The 15,875-nt window shown below is 45.3% G+C and overlaps 1 long non-coding RNA gene across 1 annotated transcript in view; it reads right to left on the bottom strand.

Annotated features, from left to right (window-relative positions):
* The window catches only part of LOC135819847 (uncharacterized), an 81,538-nt gene that overhangs the window by 63,701 nt on the left and 1,962 nt on the right, over positions 1-15,875 (bottom strand). Inside the window, exons 2-3 of the long non-coding RNA XR_010553995.1 lie at positions 10,984-11,081; positions 7,614-7,919 (exon numbers count right to left, since the gene is read on the bottom strand). This is a non-coding gene — a long non-coding RNA (uncharacterized LOC135819847). The remainder of the gene's footprint in view (positions 1-7,613; positions 7,920-10,983; positions 11,082-15,875) is intronic.

Here is a 15,875-nt window from a genome sequence, read left to right as displayed (position 1 = left end):
CCTGGGAACAGCGAAAACTCATGTTCGCCGTGCTTTTGCTATTCCAGAGTAAAATACCTCGCCAAGGTATTCTTTCGGAACGACAGCAAACTAATCCCTGGTTCAAAATTTTGAATTTCCCGCATCTGTTTCAACGAAAATTCATATCGCCATGGTTGTCACGACTATTTCGTCTCAACTATAACGTACTTTGTGCTAAGGGAAAAGTCAGCTTGAACGATCCGAAGTACGGAAAGGTTTGCGTTTACGTTAGCGTTTTTTTAGCTAAGGATATCTAGTGACTCTGGCATACGATGTGCCAAGGTATTTGGACTCCATGACGGAGCAATTTAATACCTCCACGTCCCTCGCTTCGCACCAGTCTCTGATGGAGTGAGCGTTGCAACCGCTGTTGATGCTTCCAACGTAGAGCACCAGTTTGTTGATGGGCACCACCCCTGTCAGGATGCACGGATCAGCAGGTTCCGTGTTAGGTGATTCCTTCACGTACCGAGAGGTTATAGTAGCCCGCAGAGCTTTGGATACGCTGTCCGTGAATTTGTCCTGCCGTCCTTTTCGTCTATGGTTCACCTCTTTCCACGTGTTCTGTGTTGGCTCTGTACTACATATGCCAGTGACCCCTGCTTCACAGCATTGTGTGTCGGCTGCGTGGACTGTACAACTACAAGTATCACTGGTGCATGCAGCACACATTGGGCTTTGTTGGGCAGGCTGGGTCTGGGTACTACTTGGACTTGTACCTTGTGGTGTTGCAGCATGCTGGGTGCGTACGGTATTACTGTAGGACTTCGCAGCTGGAGGTCCCATGGCCACGTTTTGTTGGGATGTGTACGTGGGTACGGTGTGTGGTAAGGGGTCAGGGATGGAACACTTCTGTTGACGAAGTATAGGATATTACCCAAGTACGAGGGTGTTACCTCCCGAATATCATCCCGACTGCGTAGCAGGAGGGATGATATGAGGGTACGGTAACACCCGAGTACCCGGGTCAATATCCTACTTATCCCAGGTACATCTACGCATTTTGGAGATCGACGCAACTGCGTTCTGAATACAATAACCAAGGTACAGCTATACCAAAAACAAGATGCTGCCTTTCTTTTCAATCCAGTCAAGGTTTGAGAGCGATGGAGCTCGGGAGACAAGTTGCATTTTAGTAGTTGGACTAGAGAATTGACGAAGATTGCACTGTTATGATACATAGTCATTTGGTTCAAAGTAAGGGCCATACTTCAAGTCACGACGAGATACAACGTCATTATTGTGGATGCTGGTGCTGACTTCCTTGTCATTGGATCGGCGTGGAACTTTCAACGGTTTGGGATCCTTGCTGAACACTGTCCGTGCAGGCAGTAACCACATTGTACATATCGTCGGACATTGGCACCAGTGAGTAAAGTGCATTTCGTTGTATCACTCTCGGACACTATGCAATCAGAAGAACGTTGATCTGGAGGTTATATTATAGGCATACTGGATGTGTAGCAGCATCTACGTTTTAGATTGTCTTGTGGTAATTGTACTGGATACAATGTCATGAAAATCACTGCGGGTCGCATCTTGCATCCATATCTTATCTACATCATACATGGATTGCTGACCTCTTCTTTCACACTGTTGAATATTCTGTACAAGATTTTTCCTCTCACTTTCACGTCTTGTACTTTTCGAGTTGTTACGGTATCTCTCCTTGCAATTAGTAATTTTCACTCGGATGTTGATACTTTGTGTAGTTTTTGAGTTTACAAAGAGTGAATGAGAACAGATGCACTTCGAAGGTCTCCTTTGTGTCGTAGTGTTGAGTTGAATAGTGATTGGAGTTCGTTGTTTGTTTGTGTGGAATCTGGTTTTGGACGTAGTCGCGGAGGTAAGTTCTCTCCGTTCACTTTTACTGTACCGACGGTGCACTCTGCATTGGCATGCTCCCACCCTCTCACGGTTCTGTGTTGTGCATTTTGTCGCTGGGTTCTGATCCAAAGGACTCCAGTGGCGATGCATTGCATCGAATCGTGAGGGGTGGGGGCATGCCAATACAGGGTGCACCGTAGTAGGTACGGTAAAGGTGAACCCAGTTAATAATGAATATCATCCCGCGCGGGATTGTATTGGCTATTATTTCCCGGTCAGCAAGGCTGCTGATTGGCTGAAACAGGCCTATAGTACCGTACCATGGGATAAGCTCTACTACTTCACGCCCCAGCTCTTGGATTTCCAATTTCAGGGCCAACATTGTGCTGTCTCTATCTTCCCTCGACATAACAATCTCCTTGGACAAGGTTGAAACACATGATACAAGGCTAGACAATTGTTCCAACGTACCGTTTGGACTTGCTGGCTGCGGCAGCAGTCCCACGCCCATCTTCCGGAGTTCTTTGACGAGTTCCGGGCGAGAAAGGCTTGAGGGTTGGTCTACTGATTTCCGCTCGCCCAGGTCAATTAGGTCCTTGAATCCCACCAGGGCTAGGTCTAGATTCTCATCAAGTGACATCGTAAGGTACACAAAGGTTTGGTCACTGCTTAAGGGATGCTGTAGGAGTGCCGCTGAGGCTGATCCTCAGAGCACGAAAACCGCCAACCGTCCCCAAAAACTTCAAATACTTTTATGCTTTTTTGCCTAGCTCATCGTAAATGTTCTAAGAACTGATGGAAATGTCTTTTTCCGCTGATTGGCCACATCACTGTATTGCAAAAACGTTTCAATCGGTTCGAATATTATGAGTTAGACAAAACTATTTGCAGAATTTATTGCGGATTGTTATTTCTCTAATAATCATCTACTTTTGGTTTGCTCCTTCTTTTCTTTTTATCTCCTTATACTGTAAATCAACAAATTTTGGCCGATGAGAAATAGAAACCTCTCTATTAGAGAGGTTAAGATGCACGTTATTTCCGACGTGACGCGCAATTTCACGTCAAATTTGAAATCGATCCGTATTTTGCTCTCACATGCATCCATTGCTCAATCATGCATCATTTGCCTATATGACAAACTTTGGCCTGCGATTTACTTTGGCCGGTTGGTACCATGTACCAAGTGGCGAAATCAGAGAAATTAAATCGCCAGCGAAAATTAGTTGATTTTAATACAGTAATCGGATTTTCTGGCCTTTTTGTAGTAATACATGTACATTGACCTGTTGAGCCAATGACGACGCCGAATGCATGGTTGCCTGTGGAGCACATTACATAACTTTACAGTGTCCTAAATACTTATCCTGTCCGACGGCAAAAGAGGCTGCAGATTTAGTTTTTCTGCGCGTCGACGGGATGTCTGCCACGCGAAAGTTCAGCTCGCGTTATTAGGCTCGCACGTCGAAAAATCAACGCGAGTGACCTGCTGCTCACGTCGAAATTTGGACATTACATAACTTTACAGTGTCCTAAAATACGTATCCTGTCTGACGGCAAAAGAGACTGCAGATTTAGTTTTTCTGCGCGTCGACGGGATGTCTGTCCTGACGTTTACTGGGACCGGCTTAGACCCTGCCGATCACGGGCGTTCTGGACTCAACGGGATGTCTGTCCTGACGTTGCCTGGGACCGGCGGACTCTGCCGATCACGGGCGTTCTGGAGTCGACGGGATATCTCTTCCGACGTTTCCTGTGACCGGCGCTGAATCGCTCGTTCACGCTTATTTTGGAGACGACGGGATCTCTCTTCCAAAGTATGTTTATGTTTATCCTATCACCTATTCGGCGTCTATTCTAATTTAATTTCCTCCTCGTCTCCCTATTTCTTTCAAAATCTCCCTCTACATCAGGGAGTCGTATACATAATACGACGAATATTGGTACGGTACGGGACAGATACAGGAGCCTGCAAATATTGTGGACAGCTGTTATGTACAATCCTGTAGAGCCTTTGTAGTCACAGATACGGGACAGATACGGGATAGCTCCAGCCGTGACACAAACAAACAAACAAACAAACACCAAATTAAAGCTGTGTGGACCCTGGCTAGCGCCAGACGTAACTGAAGTAACGTCTTCTGCATAGCTACGGGAATAAAATAAAAATGGAACAAAACGAGCATTATGTGAGGTTTGAGCGGCATAACGAGTGTCATAGTGGATAATATCGGGAAATCCTAGGTTTTTGGCAGCAATCGGCTACAATCATGATCATGAGATGTTGTCTGATGATTGGTTTTTGCCATGAAACTCTGAGTAACAACGACACAGCCCTATTTTACTACTTTTGTCTACCTCTTGCGTACTACGCTCCGCTCATTCCGTGCATTTGAGCACTATGCATTGTACCTCGTACCGGCGCATGACTTTGTGATTGTGTAGACACGTAACACCTTTAGCACTAACGCTACATAACTATTGCTACATAAAAACGTTATGATTGTAGCAATGTGGTCAGGTAAATGTATACAAGCCATTTGTGAAGCATGTCCAACCGATGCCTAGGCAGTTCAAGTTACACAAATCCGGAGAAATTATTTACGAGGTTTCTGTTACTTTTAGAATAATGGAGAGCTACGGAGGAGACGTACGCGAAGTGAATATCAAACAGACGAAGAAGAGTTTTCTAGTTGTGCCAGAGGCTCTGGCGATAGCATCTCTAGCTTTACTGAAGTAGACAATGATGCAGTGCTAAATTTGGACCAGGATGAACTTCCGATGAAGGAGCGGCTAGAATCAGAAAGAGCTCGTTCCAAAAGAACTTCCTTTGCCGAGTCCAGCTCAGGAGGCTCGAAAAGAACTAGAATTTCTCATGGACTCAGTACCAAGTCGATTGCTCAGCAGCGCCTGTCTTACTTTCCTGATGAATTGCGTACAGTTAGTTGTGGACGGTTGTAATGCCAGGCCTACAGCCAAATGCTATCAGAAAGGAAGAGTATTGTGGCAAGCCATACGTCTACACACCATGTCAATGAGAAGATGAGAGCACAAGCAAAGGATTTAGAGTGGCAAAATAACGTCTGACCACGTGTTCTCAGGATTTCCGCAAATGGGAGGGCTCTCCATCTGAGATCGGATCTGGCCTCACGTATGGTGTTTCAGATGAAGACATTATTCACAGAGTGGACGCAGTGACAGCTTGTCTGCAAGCAGGAATACTATTTGCCAAGATTAACTTCATCCCAACAATGAATGACTACCTGCAATAATGGTTTCATCTCTCACTACATGGATAATTAGGGGAGGGATTTGATACACCGACTATTCTGCTACAACCCTGCATCAAAGTTGGAATGGAGAGCAATCAATGGAGAAGCGATCATGTCTTATAGTGCTAAGAAGTAGTGGAGCTCGTGAGAGATGAGGTGGCAACTTCAAATGCAGATTGACGATATGCATAATTTCCTGGAAGTTTGACAATGTGCAGACTTTCTTCCATTTTTGTACCAAACCAAGAGCATTATATCCCTTGCTGAAGCATTATAATCAGCATTATAAGGCAGTTTTTGGAGCATTATGATTAGCTTTATACGAACATTTTTGGAGCATTATCCGCTGGACTCTAACCACTGTGCCCAGATTAACTGCTTTGGGTGGAACATAGTCGGCTGTATTTCGGGCTCTGCGCCCTGTGCGCTTCAAAGCGGCGGAAGATGGTAAGCTCACCGCAGCTCACGACTTCCCCAGTGACCCCAGCCGAATGTGTTATGCGGCCAAAAAAATCAAGCTGTGAAACAGCACAATCGAGAAATGTCATCCAATGAATTGACCATCTCAAAATGTCTCCCAACGAAATGTCACGCGCATAACTGACCTGATGCCCACAACTCCAAGAGCGACACTGACTCACGCCGCTCCCTAGGCCCTGGTGCTCCCGAGGTGGTTGTCGCTCTGGAAACGGAGCACCTTTTATAGGTTTCTATCCCTGGTGATGTTTTTTCATGGAGGGCACTACATGAATATAATTGAGCCAGAGCGCGCTAAAACATGACCACAGCTTTTTTGGAAAAGTCGAGAAAATCACGATTTCAATTCCGCGCCAAAAAATACGAAGTGCAGTTCAACGCGAGTCGCTGTTGTTGTTCTCCTCGGTCGACTAGACTGTTCCGGATGCATTTCTTTGTTTCAAGTAAGTTTATTTGTTTGAGTTTGTATTCTATGTTGCGCTGAGTCGCCTAAAACTGATCCTCATCGATGTATCGACGGAAGAGCCTAGTAGTAGTAATGTACTGTGGAGCGGAAGAAGGCGACATCCTCGCACTTCATGCGCAGGATCAACTATTTTGAGGACTCGGGTCGGAAACAGAAGGAAGACGATGAAGGCTACAGCGCGCGACGAGTCATTTGAGGGCTACACTTTCATCGAGCGTAAAAGAATTGATGAGGTAGTCCCACGATCTGCAGTTACGAGGAATTCTAATCTGATGACAATCTGGCAAGCGATTGGCATCGACACTGACTTGGGCGGTGAGTCGGCGGATGATTTGGCCAGAATGGACATCGCTGCATATATCCGGGACAATGCCAGTATTGTTGCAATTGCAAAAACAATCAATGGACTCTGCTGCTCCCTTAACTTGCTCAAAACGATAATTTGAGTACCCTTATGCGGAACATCGCTCGCACGAACAGTAGGCAGCGAAAGCAGTGCTCTCTGGCGAGCGGAGAAAACCGTGTGCAGATGGGCTTTGGTGTGGGGAATATGAGTGCGACGTCGAGTATGTTGAGGAAGATGTGTGCAGCAGTGTATATCGTATATCTGAAAGTACAGGTGGAGTGTGATGGAGAGGACGTAGAGTGTCAACTTCTTCGTCCGTCTACAGATGTTGACCGTGTTTTCGCTGGCAGTTCTCCAGTGGTGCTCCAAACAGGAGGTATTTCGGACACCCAGCTCAGCTGCCATAGAAATTTTGGATGTGGCTGAGTACCTGTTAGCTCATGCTATAAGAACCTGGACAGAGGAGCTGACCTGGAAAAGATGAACTAAGGGACATATCAACTGTGTGCAAAAGTGACAATCCTATTGCTGTACATAGAATTTCACTATTTCAACAGTGCTGCATATATTACCATTGTAGCAACACTTAGACATGTCAGATCAATCCAAAACTTTCGGACAGTGAACATTAGCTGTGTTTGATCATTTTTGAACCAAAAAAATGAAAATCGAATTTTTCGTCTGTGGTCATATTTTAGCGTGCTCTGGCTTATATGTGGTGCTCTCCAGGCACAATCCTCCTCAGCCTACTCAAGCTCAACAGATAGGGGTGAATTCCCTGGCATACTGTGAATTGAGAAGGGTGTGGTGCTTTCTTGCTGGTTTGCGGGGTTGACTCACTCTTCCTGTGTGCTCCAGACAGTCGCCAGCCCGTCAAGTATTATATCAGTAGTTGGTATGAAGCGCGATCTCCAGCGTTTTTAGGTTTCCACCTTCTTTTTGTGTGATTTCTTCTGGAAACTGCCTTCAGAAGAAGTCATAAAAACAATATGAGTGTGCTTAAGGCCACTCTAGTAGAAGAAGCATGGAAAAGAGGGGGTATTTACCCTGGCACACTCCTCAAGTATCGGGAAAAGTATGATTTGGTATCTTAGCTGGCAATAATCCCCAGCTGTTAAGTCGGGCTGTTAAGTAAACAGAAATGCCATTTGGGAATTGCGGAACATAAGAATGAATAAAATGGAGGCGCTTAAGCTAGTCCTACCATTGCTAGCATCAGCGAGCTTATTGCTGCACACAATGATAGGCCCTGAGTCCGGGCATGGACCCCTCGACCGGTAGCAAGATATGTTTCCATTTGATTCGGTGTAGACGGTAACGCTGGCATCAAGCATATAGTCAATGTGAGCCAAGTAATCGCGGAAACATGTTGAATTTGCTTCTGAAGCTTGCAGTATATGATATCCATAACCCGAAGCACAAGTTGAGTTAACATCTCTAGCCGATTTTCCTATCCACTTGCTGGAGCTGATGTAGTAGAGGCCCTCTGGGGTATTACAGTTGAAGTGAACTACACAGCGAAAAAGGACAAAGAGCGTGAACAACAATAGTAATCCGCTAAATTTAACTATCAAACTGACCTCTCAAAAAGATTCAAGTACATTCCTCCGCATTCACTTTTGGTAATGTTACGGGATCGCGAATCCAATTGAAATAGATCCAACTCCAGGGTTCCATATTCGGCTCTGCAAGACGCGTGGGCACGAGAATTTCTAAAGTAAACAGGGTTTAGTGTTAGTGTTAGTTCTCTTGCCTTCTTGCCAAATTGTGTCTGTTCGTATGTTTCAGTTTTCTCTTCTTTCTTTCTGTTTAGGTCACCTTACAAGTGATGATAGTGTAGTTTGCTGGCCTTGTCAATTGTGTCACCACGATGTGTTAGTTCTAGAACATTCATCTGCCTGCATTATTCGTCTTTATATTTCGTGTTTTTGCCTCCCCTTCCTCAATGCCCTGATGATGCCCAATGGGCGAAATATTGGCAAAGTTATTTATTTATCTATTTGGTGCAGCTGAGAGCCTGTTGCCGGAATGGCTGTTTTACCCAGTGCAAGAAGTACGCTGCAATGGAGTTTCGGAATTCTGAAGAAAATGTACATGTATGTTTAAAAAAAGATCCTTTTCTCTTTCCCTAAACAGGGTGTCTGCTTCTATCCTTTGGAATCGACTCTCCTTCTGATACCTAAAAAAAGGCATTATCATTTTGTCTCAAAGTACCGATTCTTCTCAGCATATGTAGATTGTGGATTTTGCGCCCTCTGAAATCAACATATCTCTCCAAATAAAGTTGGCTATAAATTGTTGAAATTTTCAACAAATGCGCAAACTATTTTCCTTTGGATGATGCTTTTAAAACACCCTACTAAAATAAAAGTTAATAATAATTTTAATACGGTGAAAAAGGAGGACAACATGTTACGAGTTATGATAACTTGTGACTAAATGTGCAGCAACGTAACCAGATCTTATACAGTCAGCTTGGTCCTTTCCGACCCTGAGCCTTCCAAGTTGGACGGTTGTTGGTTTGCGCCTTGGAGAAGTGTTGGAGCTAGGTGTCAGGTCGCCGAATGTCTCAGTACTCCTTTGTCAGTTTTGTGCCATTTTGTCGCACTCGCTGACTGTATATGATCTGGTTACGTTGGTGGACAGTTAGTCATAACTCGTAATATTTTTCCTTCTTTTTCACCATAACTTAATTGGCTCACCATCCGAGTTAAATACGTTAATAATAAAACAAGAAGCCAGCTGTGTGAATCTAATCTTATGACATTATGTACTCAAATGGTGAGCCAAGGAAAATATTAAAGTTAAAGAAGGAAATCTGTGGGGCACAAGTTATGCGTTTGAGTCCACCAAGTAAACCAGGACTGCCGTGGAATGTCTCAGTACTCCTTGTCAGCCTGGTCCTACCTTCTGTACGTCTGTCTGTTCAAACCATGGTCTAGTTTCTGAACATACGCAAATTGTGAAATGTTTCATCAGTACGTGATGTACACACAAGACATAAATATTCGTCCTTCGTGAACCCGCGCCATTCTCAAGGACGTAAATATACGGCCTTAGCGGCGAAAAGGGTAATCTTACTTAACTTTACAAGTGCAATGAAGAATATAGTAGCTGCAAACATGGCAAGACAACGAGTTAAGGAATGTTAAGAATTATACTTTCCGAAATCGATTTTCGCGTTCGGCTCTTCAGTGAATAATATCGGAACTGAGGGTAACGTATACGAAAAGAACTTTAAATAACTGTATAGTTATAACTTTCAACTCTCAAGCCTCTATTTCGAACTTTCAAGCCAATTGTTTTTTCTCTTTGAGTGCCGTAATTGTGCTGCCCAGTACGTTATTAGGACTGTTCAACACCTGAACACACGTATCAACATGTGCCTTTGTTCGTATAAACACAAGTAACCAGAGCAAAGCAAAGCGTGGTGGGCCGTTCAAGAACCCAGTTAGCGCAGTACACAAACACGCTGTGCCAGCAGTGCCACCTGTTCCCGTGCCACCACCTGTGCTACCAATTGTGGCGCCGCGATATCGTGGGTGGCTGGGGCTGGGGTGGGTTAGCTATCAGCAACCTGGTCACCACTTCCTGACTCAGAGGAGTCTTTTGCAAACAGCAGAGGAGCATACTCTAACACTACTGCATCTTCCTGGAATGGAGGAGGGGCTACTGGGAGACACTAAGCCCTCACCTCGGCAGTTGACCTTGCGTCTGCCTGAGCCATCCTCTTTTCTTTTGGTTACTACCGAGACGGTGATCCCCCCGGTGCTGGGATTCACGGTGCAGACTGTATCTGGATAGAGAGGGAGCTCATCGGCAAAATCAAAATTAATAGTAAACCAAATGGACCCAATGTCCTTACCCAGAGTCCCAGAAGAAGCATTGCTAACTTCTCACTTGAAATATATGCAGAGAATGGGCTTGGCGCACGCAAAGTGGACAGTGTAAATGGATGTGTAGTAGCAGCGAACCAAGCACTAGTGAGGCTGAGCAGTGATGAGACGACTTGTTGTTGTTGATTTTTATTTTACGTCGCAAGGCCAAACGGGCAAAGGTGCCCAATTCTAAGGAAGCGAATCTCAAAGGGGAGAGAGCTACGGGGAGAGAAAGAGAGAGAGAGAGAGAGAGATAGAGAGAGAGAGAGATAGAGAGAGAGAGACTTGTGACGTTGGTGGAGAGGATGGAACCATGATATAAGGTGATGAGGAGTACAATGAGACTCAGCATCAGACGGATGATGAGGCCGTGACTAATACTGAGTGTGAAGATGAGACGGAAGACGAGGATGACGTGGAGGAGACGTGTGTAAATGACCATAGTGAGGCGGAAGAGAGAGAGACGTGAGCCAAAAGTCAGCAGTATTTTGTCGTGAAAATAGCAACAAAGAATTTGTAATTTGTCACTTGTTATCGCGTCCAGATTGTCTTAGTGTGTATGGTGATTCTCACCCCTAGCATTCAGTAAGACTGAGATGAGCCAAACAGCTGAAGCACACATCATTGCTCAGAACAGGTTTCATGTGAATGCATATCAATTATTAATTCCACTGACCACAGTTGACTGAGACTTACTAGCATAGCGGTCTATAGTTGCATCTGTTCCTAACCAAGCTGCCGTTAGAGCGAGAGCCACCAGAAAAGGACATCGTAGCTGTCCCATAACGTATGATCTGAATTGCATGAGAACAGTGAAATATGTTGTATTATGGTTAATGTAGGCACAAGTCATGCTCTAGAGTCCGCCAACTAAACCAGACTTTGAACAGTCTGACGTGCAAAATCTAGGACAAACCTTTCAAGGAATACTGAAATATTTCCGGCATGAAAGTTAGCAATAGATTATGTACAAAAGGAAAGACCAAAGGTTACGAGTTTTTACGAACAGTCCTTAAAAGTCATGAGAAAGTGTACAGTCCGATAGTGTGACATCAAAGGCACACATCTGCATCTCTTGATTAGCCAAAGTATGCGGTTGTCTCCGATTGCATTAAACACAACTAAACGAAGTACGAACTTAGAAGTTGCGACTTCGGCGGTAATAGTCATGAAGTTGGTTGCTCCAACGAGGACCACACGGTTTCTTTTTCTTTCAGGTTTGCCGAGCGGAAGGTGCGACCTGCTCCTCGTGTGCTCCGGATGGCAGTCGTGAGTCAGTCAAGTGTCAAGTTCGGCAAGAAGCGTGTGCTCCTCGTTGGAGCAACCAACTTCATAAACGAAGTAGTTTCTATAAAGTGAATGATTAAATGTACGATAAAAGGAACTAAAATTAGTACAAAAATGTGCTTCCAACACGCATAGGTACAGTTGATACTAGGGAGTGATACAAATCAATTTTGTAGTGACGATACGTACAGGAGTGATTTGCAGACCTAGGAAAACAACTCCAGATCAACTACATGCTTCCACGCGGGGCAGTCTCCTTCTCGCTCCACATATACTGGCATACACAGAGACATAGACAGCAATAGCGACAACACACAAAGTGAAGGGTAGTTTGCCACAGCCAGATGTGAAGGGTAGTTGGCCGCAGCCAGATGTGAACCGGATAACGAGTGAGGTAGGGAAGTAAGGACTGAAAACAGAGGGTCTCAGATAGAATAGGCGTGCCAGTGGATAGCAGAAATAGGCCATGATGCAGATCCACTTGGGACCGTCAGATTAATTTTTCTGGACCGAGCCAGCAGGGAAAAACCCTCGCGCCGATGGACGCAGTTGTGAGGGAAAAAACCGGGTGTGTATCCCCAATGGCGATTAGGCATCATATAGGCATGGCAAGCACGTCACTGCAAACAGTGATAAAAGGCAATGATAATACACACAGAAATGAAGGGTGGGAGGGCAGGGACACTGGTGAAACTCAAAACTGACTGAAGAAGTCAGGAAAAGAAGCGACAATAAAGAACACACCAGATGCCATATTTGCAACTGAATATGTTTCGCGAGAAATCGTTTCTTGCCTATCTCGCTGCGCTCAGCCGGCGAGAAATACAACTTCTTTGACTTGACTCAACAAAATAGGGAAGAAAAAAGTTTGAGTAGAATATAGGTTGCGATTTGAATCCATAACGTCATGGTCAGCTGAAAGCATTCTTAAAAACAAGGCCAAAAGGGCAAAGATATATCGTGGATTTTGAAAAATCGCTACTGGCTTCATGGGCAAAGTCTAAACTAGGGAAAGGCCAGAAACCTGGTCGAAATCCTTTACTCCTTAACGACTTTTCCAATTGTTCCGAAACCTTCACACAAAAATTTTCTATGCCCTAACAAGCTCTCTTCTATGTACTATAATTTCCGAGTTCCCTTATAGTAAAGAAAAAGAACCAAGAACTACCCGTTACTTGACAATCAGCTCATGCGATAACATTGCACAAAACTGACCGACAGCACTGGCGTTCTACAACTAACTGGCTACTAGCTCTAGAACGTGTATGGTGCTCACTCCAACAGCCATCCAACTCAGAAGGTTCTAAGGTTTATGAAAACACAGCAGAGGAAGGTCAGCGCAACCAAGACAAGGAGAAGGTGAAAGTCTCAGCCGTTAATGACGTTGGCGGATGTTCATGAATGTCGACGCCTATACTGGCAAGACCATCAGACAATACGGTCAAGTAACTAGCATAACTTGTCGTTGGTTGGTTGGTTGGTTTATTTTAATTCGCACAATAAACGGGAACTATGCCCAATGATATGAAGGCGAATGGAAAGACCGAATTTAAAAAAGAAAGGACGGAAATTAGAATATTACGAAAGAAAAAGTAGCTGACAGAAGTAATTCCTTGGTCCTTTTTCTTTACTTAAAAAATTGGTTCTCTATCCTAGGCTATCCCTGCGCACCTGATGAGCCCTCCTTATCTGTACGGCGAAACCCTGGCCTTGTGAAACTGCTGCTTGTTACTGCTGCCTATTGTCCAAATTGTCATATTCGAAGTACGGTACTGTTTAACTGAGGCGTTCGATTTTTCATCGTTCAATTTCAATTAGCTTCTCCTTCATTTGATCTTTTCATATTCGGAGCCACGCAAGGTGTGGTATGTTGCTGTGAGTCCTTGAATCTTGGTTTGACCGTATTGTCTAATGGTCGTGCGAGTAACATCCGCCAACGTCCTTCATGGCTGAGATTTTCAGCTTGTGCTTGTTTTGGTTGCGCTCACCTTACCATCCTATGTTTTCATATCACTTACAACAGTCCAAGTTGGAAGAATGTTGGAGTGCGCACCAATGACGTACTAGATCTGATCGCCAGTTAGTTGTAGACCGTCAGTAGACTCTACGGTCGATCACGTTTGTGCAATGATATCGCCTGAGCTGATTGTTTATTTTTATTTATTTATTCAACATCTCCTGGCCCGTCCGAAGACTGCCAATAAACATGAGAGGTCAGGTGATAGCCAACCACGGCAAGCTAAAAGGGAAAAAAAAAGAAAGACGCTGTCAGAGAGGGAAAGGAGATAGGGAGAGAAAAAGAAAGGGAGGCACATTAATAATACATGGGATCACTTCGGATGAGACAGTGTGGAAAGCTGGACTGTGAATTTCCTGATATCCTGGCATGTCTTAATGCTAGTAGGCAGGTTAGACCAAAGGGAGTATGCTGAGAAGAAAGGGGATTTCAAAAACAGAGAGGAACTAGCTCGGGGCAGTGATAAGGCATTGCGTGTTGGTCTAGTGGTAACGAACCAGTTGTACTTGGCAATATGTTTCGGGACTTGGGCTAGGAAGATTTTTTGCACAAGGATACAAAGATGCTGCTGATGTCGGGCAAGAAGAGGGTGCGTGGAAGCAAGTTTATAAAGACAAAGGGAGGCAAATGTTTGGTCTTTTCGAAACAGAATTTTCAGAAGCAAGCGTTGATGTACCTCCAGTCTGTGGAGTAAAGTCTGAGACAACCCGCACCAAGCTATATCGCAATAGTCAAATATAGGCAAAATGTACGACTTAAAGAACAATTTTCTGCAGTTATCATTCAAGTGTTGGCAGTGGGGTTGTAGCATACCTAAGGACGCACTCGCACGCTTGCACACAGACTGGACTTGTGGAGACCAGGAGAGTTGGCGGTCGAGAATAACGCCCAGGTGCTTGTGCTCGTTAACAACTTTAATAGGTGTACTATTTAGATCAGGAAAATACAGAAGTTGAGTGGGGGGCGAGGGAGAGAAGAACATGGCCTCGGTTTTGGCAAGGTTAGGCTTCAGTTTCCAGGTTTCCATCCATGTTACTGTAGCGTTGACCCCGGACTGCATGGAGGCCGTGAGGTTGTCTGCCGAGCTGTCGGAGCACATCAGAGCAGTGTCGTCAGCAAAAAGACTTACATTTGGTACAAGGGCTGGCAAGTCATTAACGTACAGTAGAAATAGGAGCGGCCCAAGTATGGACCCTGGGGTACCCCAGACACGACTAGTAATGGGTCTGATAGGGAGGTAGACAGTCTGACAGTCTGACAGTCTGGTGGCGGCAGGAAAGATAGGATGAGAGCCATTGCAGGGCTGGACCGTGTACCAAGAAGACGGACTCTAGCTTTGCAAGCAGACCACGATGCCAGACGGTGTCGAAAGCTTTCGCTAGGTCAAAGAACACGATGCCAACATGCCGCCTGAGGTTCCGCTGGGTGTAGATGTCTTGTACTAGACGTGTTAGTTGGAAAGTTGTGGAGTCTCCACGGCAGAAACCGGATTGAGATGGTGAAAGCGCTGGGGTGACGTGGCAGTACAGAGACTCAAAGAAAATACGTTCACAGACCTTGGACACAGCGGGAAGGAGAGAGATTGGTCTGTAGTTGCCAGCCTGAGAGCGTTGGCCTTTCTTATAGATCGGGACGATAACAGCAGATTTCCAGACGGACGGAAATACTCCTGTACGATATGACATGTTAAAGAGCAGGCACAAGGGATAGGACAGAGATGGCGCAAGCCATTTGAGAACCTCATTGGGTATGCCATCTTCGCCAGGGGACTTACAATTCTTCAGGAGTTTGAGGTGCTTACAGACGGTAGCAGTCGTGGTAACGACGCGTGTGAGTGGTGCGCTAAGTTCAGGGGCTGGGGACAGCGATGGAATGACCCAATTCGGATCTTCCGGAATGCCGGATGAAACAAACTGCTTGTTCAGCGTGTCTGCAATCGCCTTCACATCGTGCTGGCGGTTGCCATGGGAGTCCGTCAGGTACTGGATTGGCGCGCGGGAGGTCCCGCGGCACTGGTTGCGAATGAATTGGTGGAGTGATGGGCGATCGGGGGAGGAGAGTGTTGCAGAAAGAGAGTTTAGAAAGGAGCGGTGTGAGGTACGAGAAAGATGCTTGACGAAGTTGCGTTGAACTCGGTCAGCCTCCCGGTTAACCGGCGTTGGGAATTTCTTGTAGATGCTGAAAAGATCACGCTTGCGCTTCACTTCAGATACGAGGGACCGTGTCACCCATGGGGGACTAGATGTCGAGGATGTTGGGTTGGAATGTTTCCGGTTGTTGTAGC

This window comes from Sycon ciliatum, chromosome 6 (genome assembly GCF_964019385.1).
Source record: "Sycon ciliatum chromosome 6, ocSycCili1.1, whole genome shotgun sequence".
Taxonomy (NCBI): Eukaryota; Metazoa; Porifera; class Calcarea; order Leucosolenida; family Sycettidae; genus Sycon; species Sycon ciliatum.
This window is presented reverse-complemented; position numbering and strand designations above follow the sequence as displayed.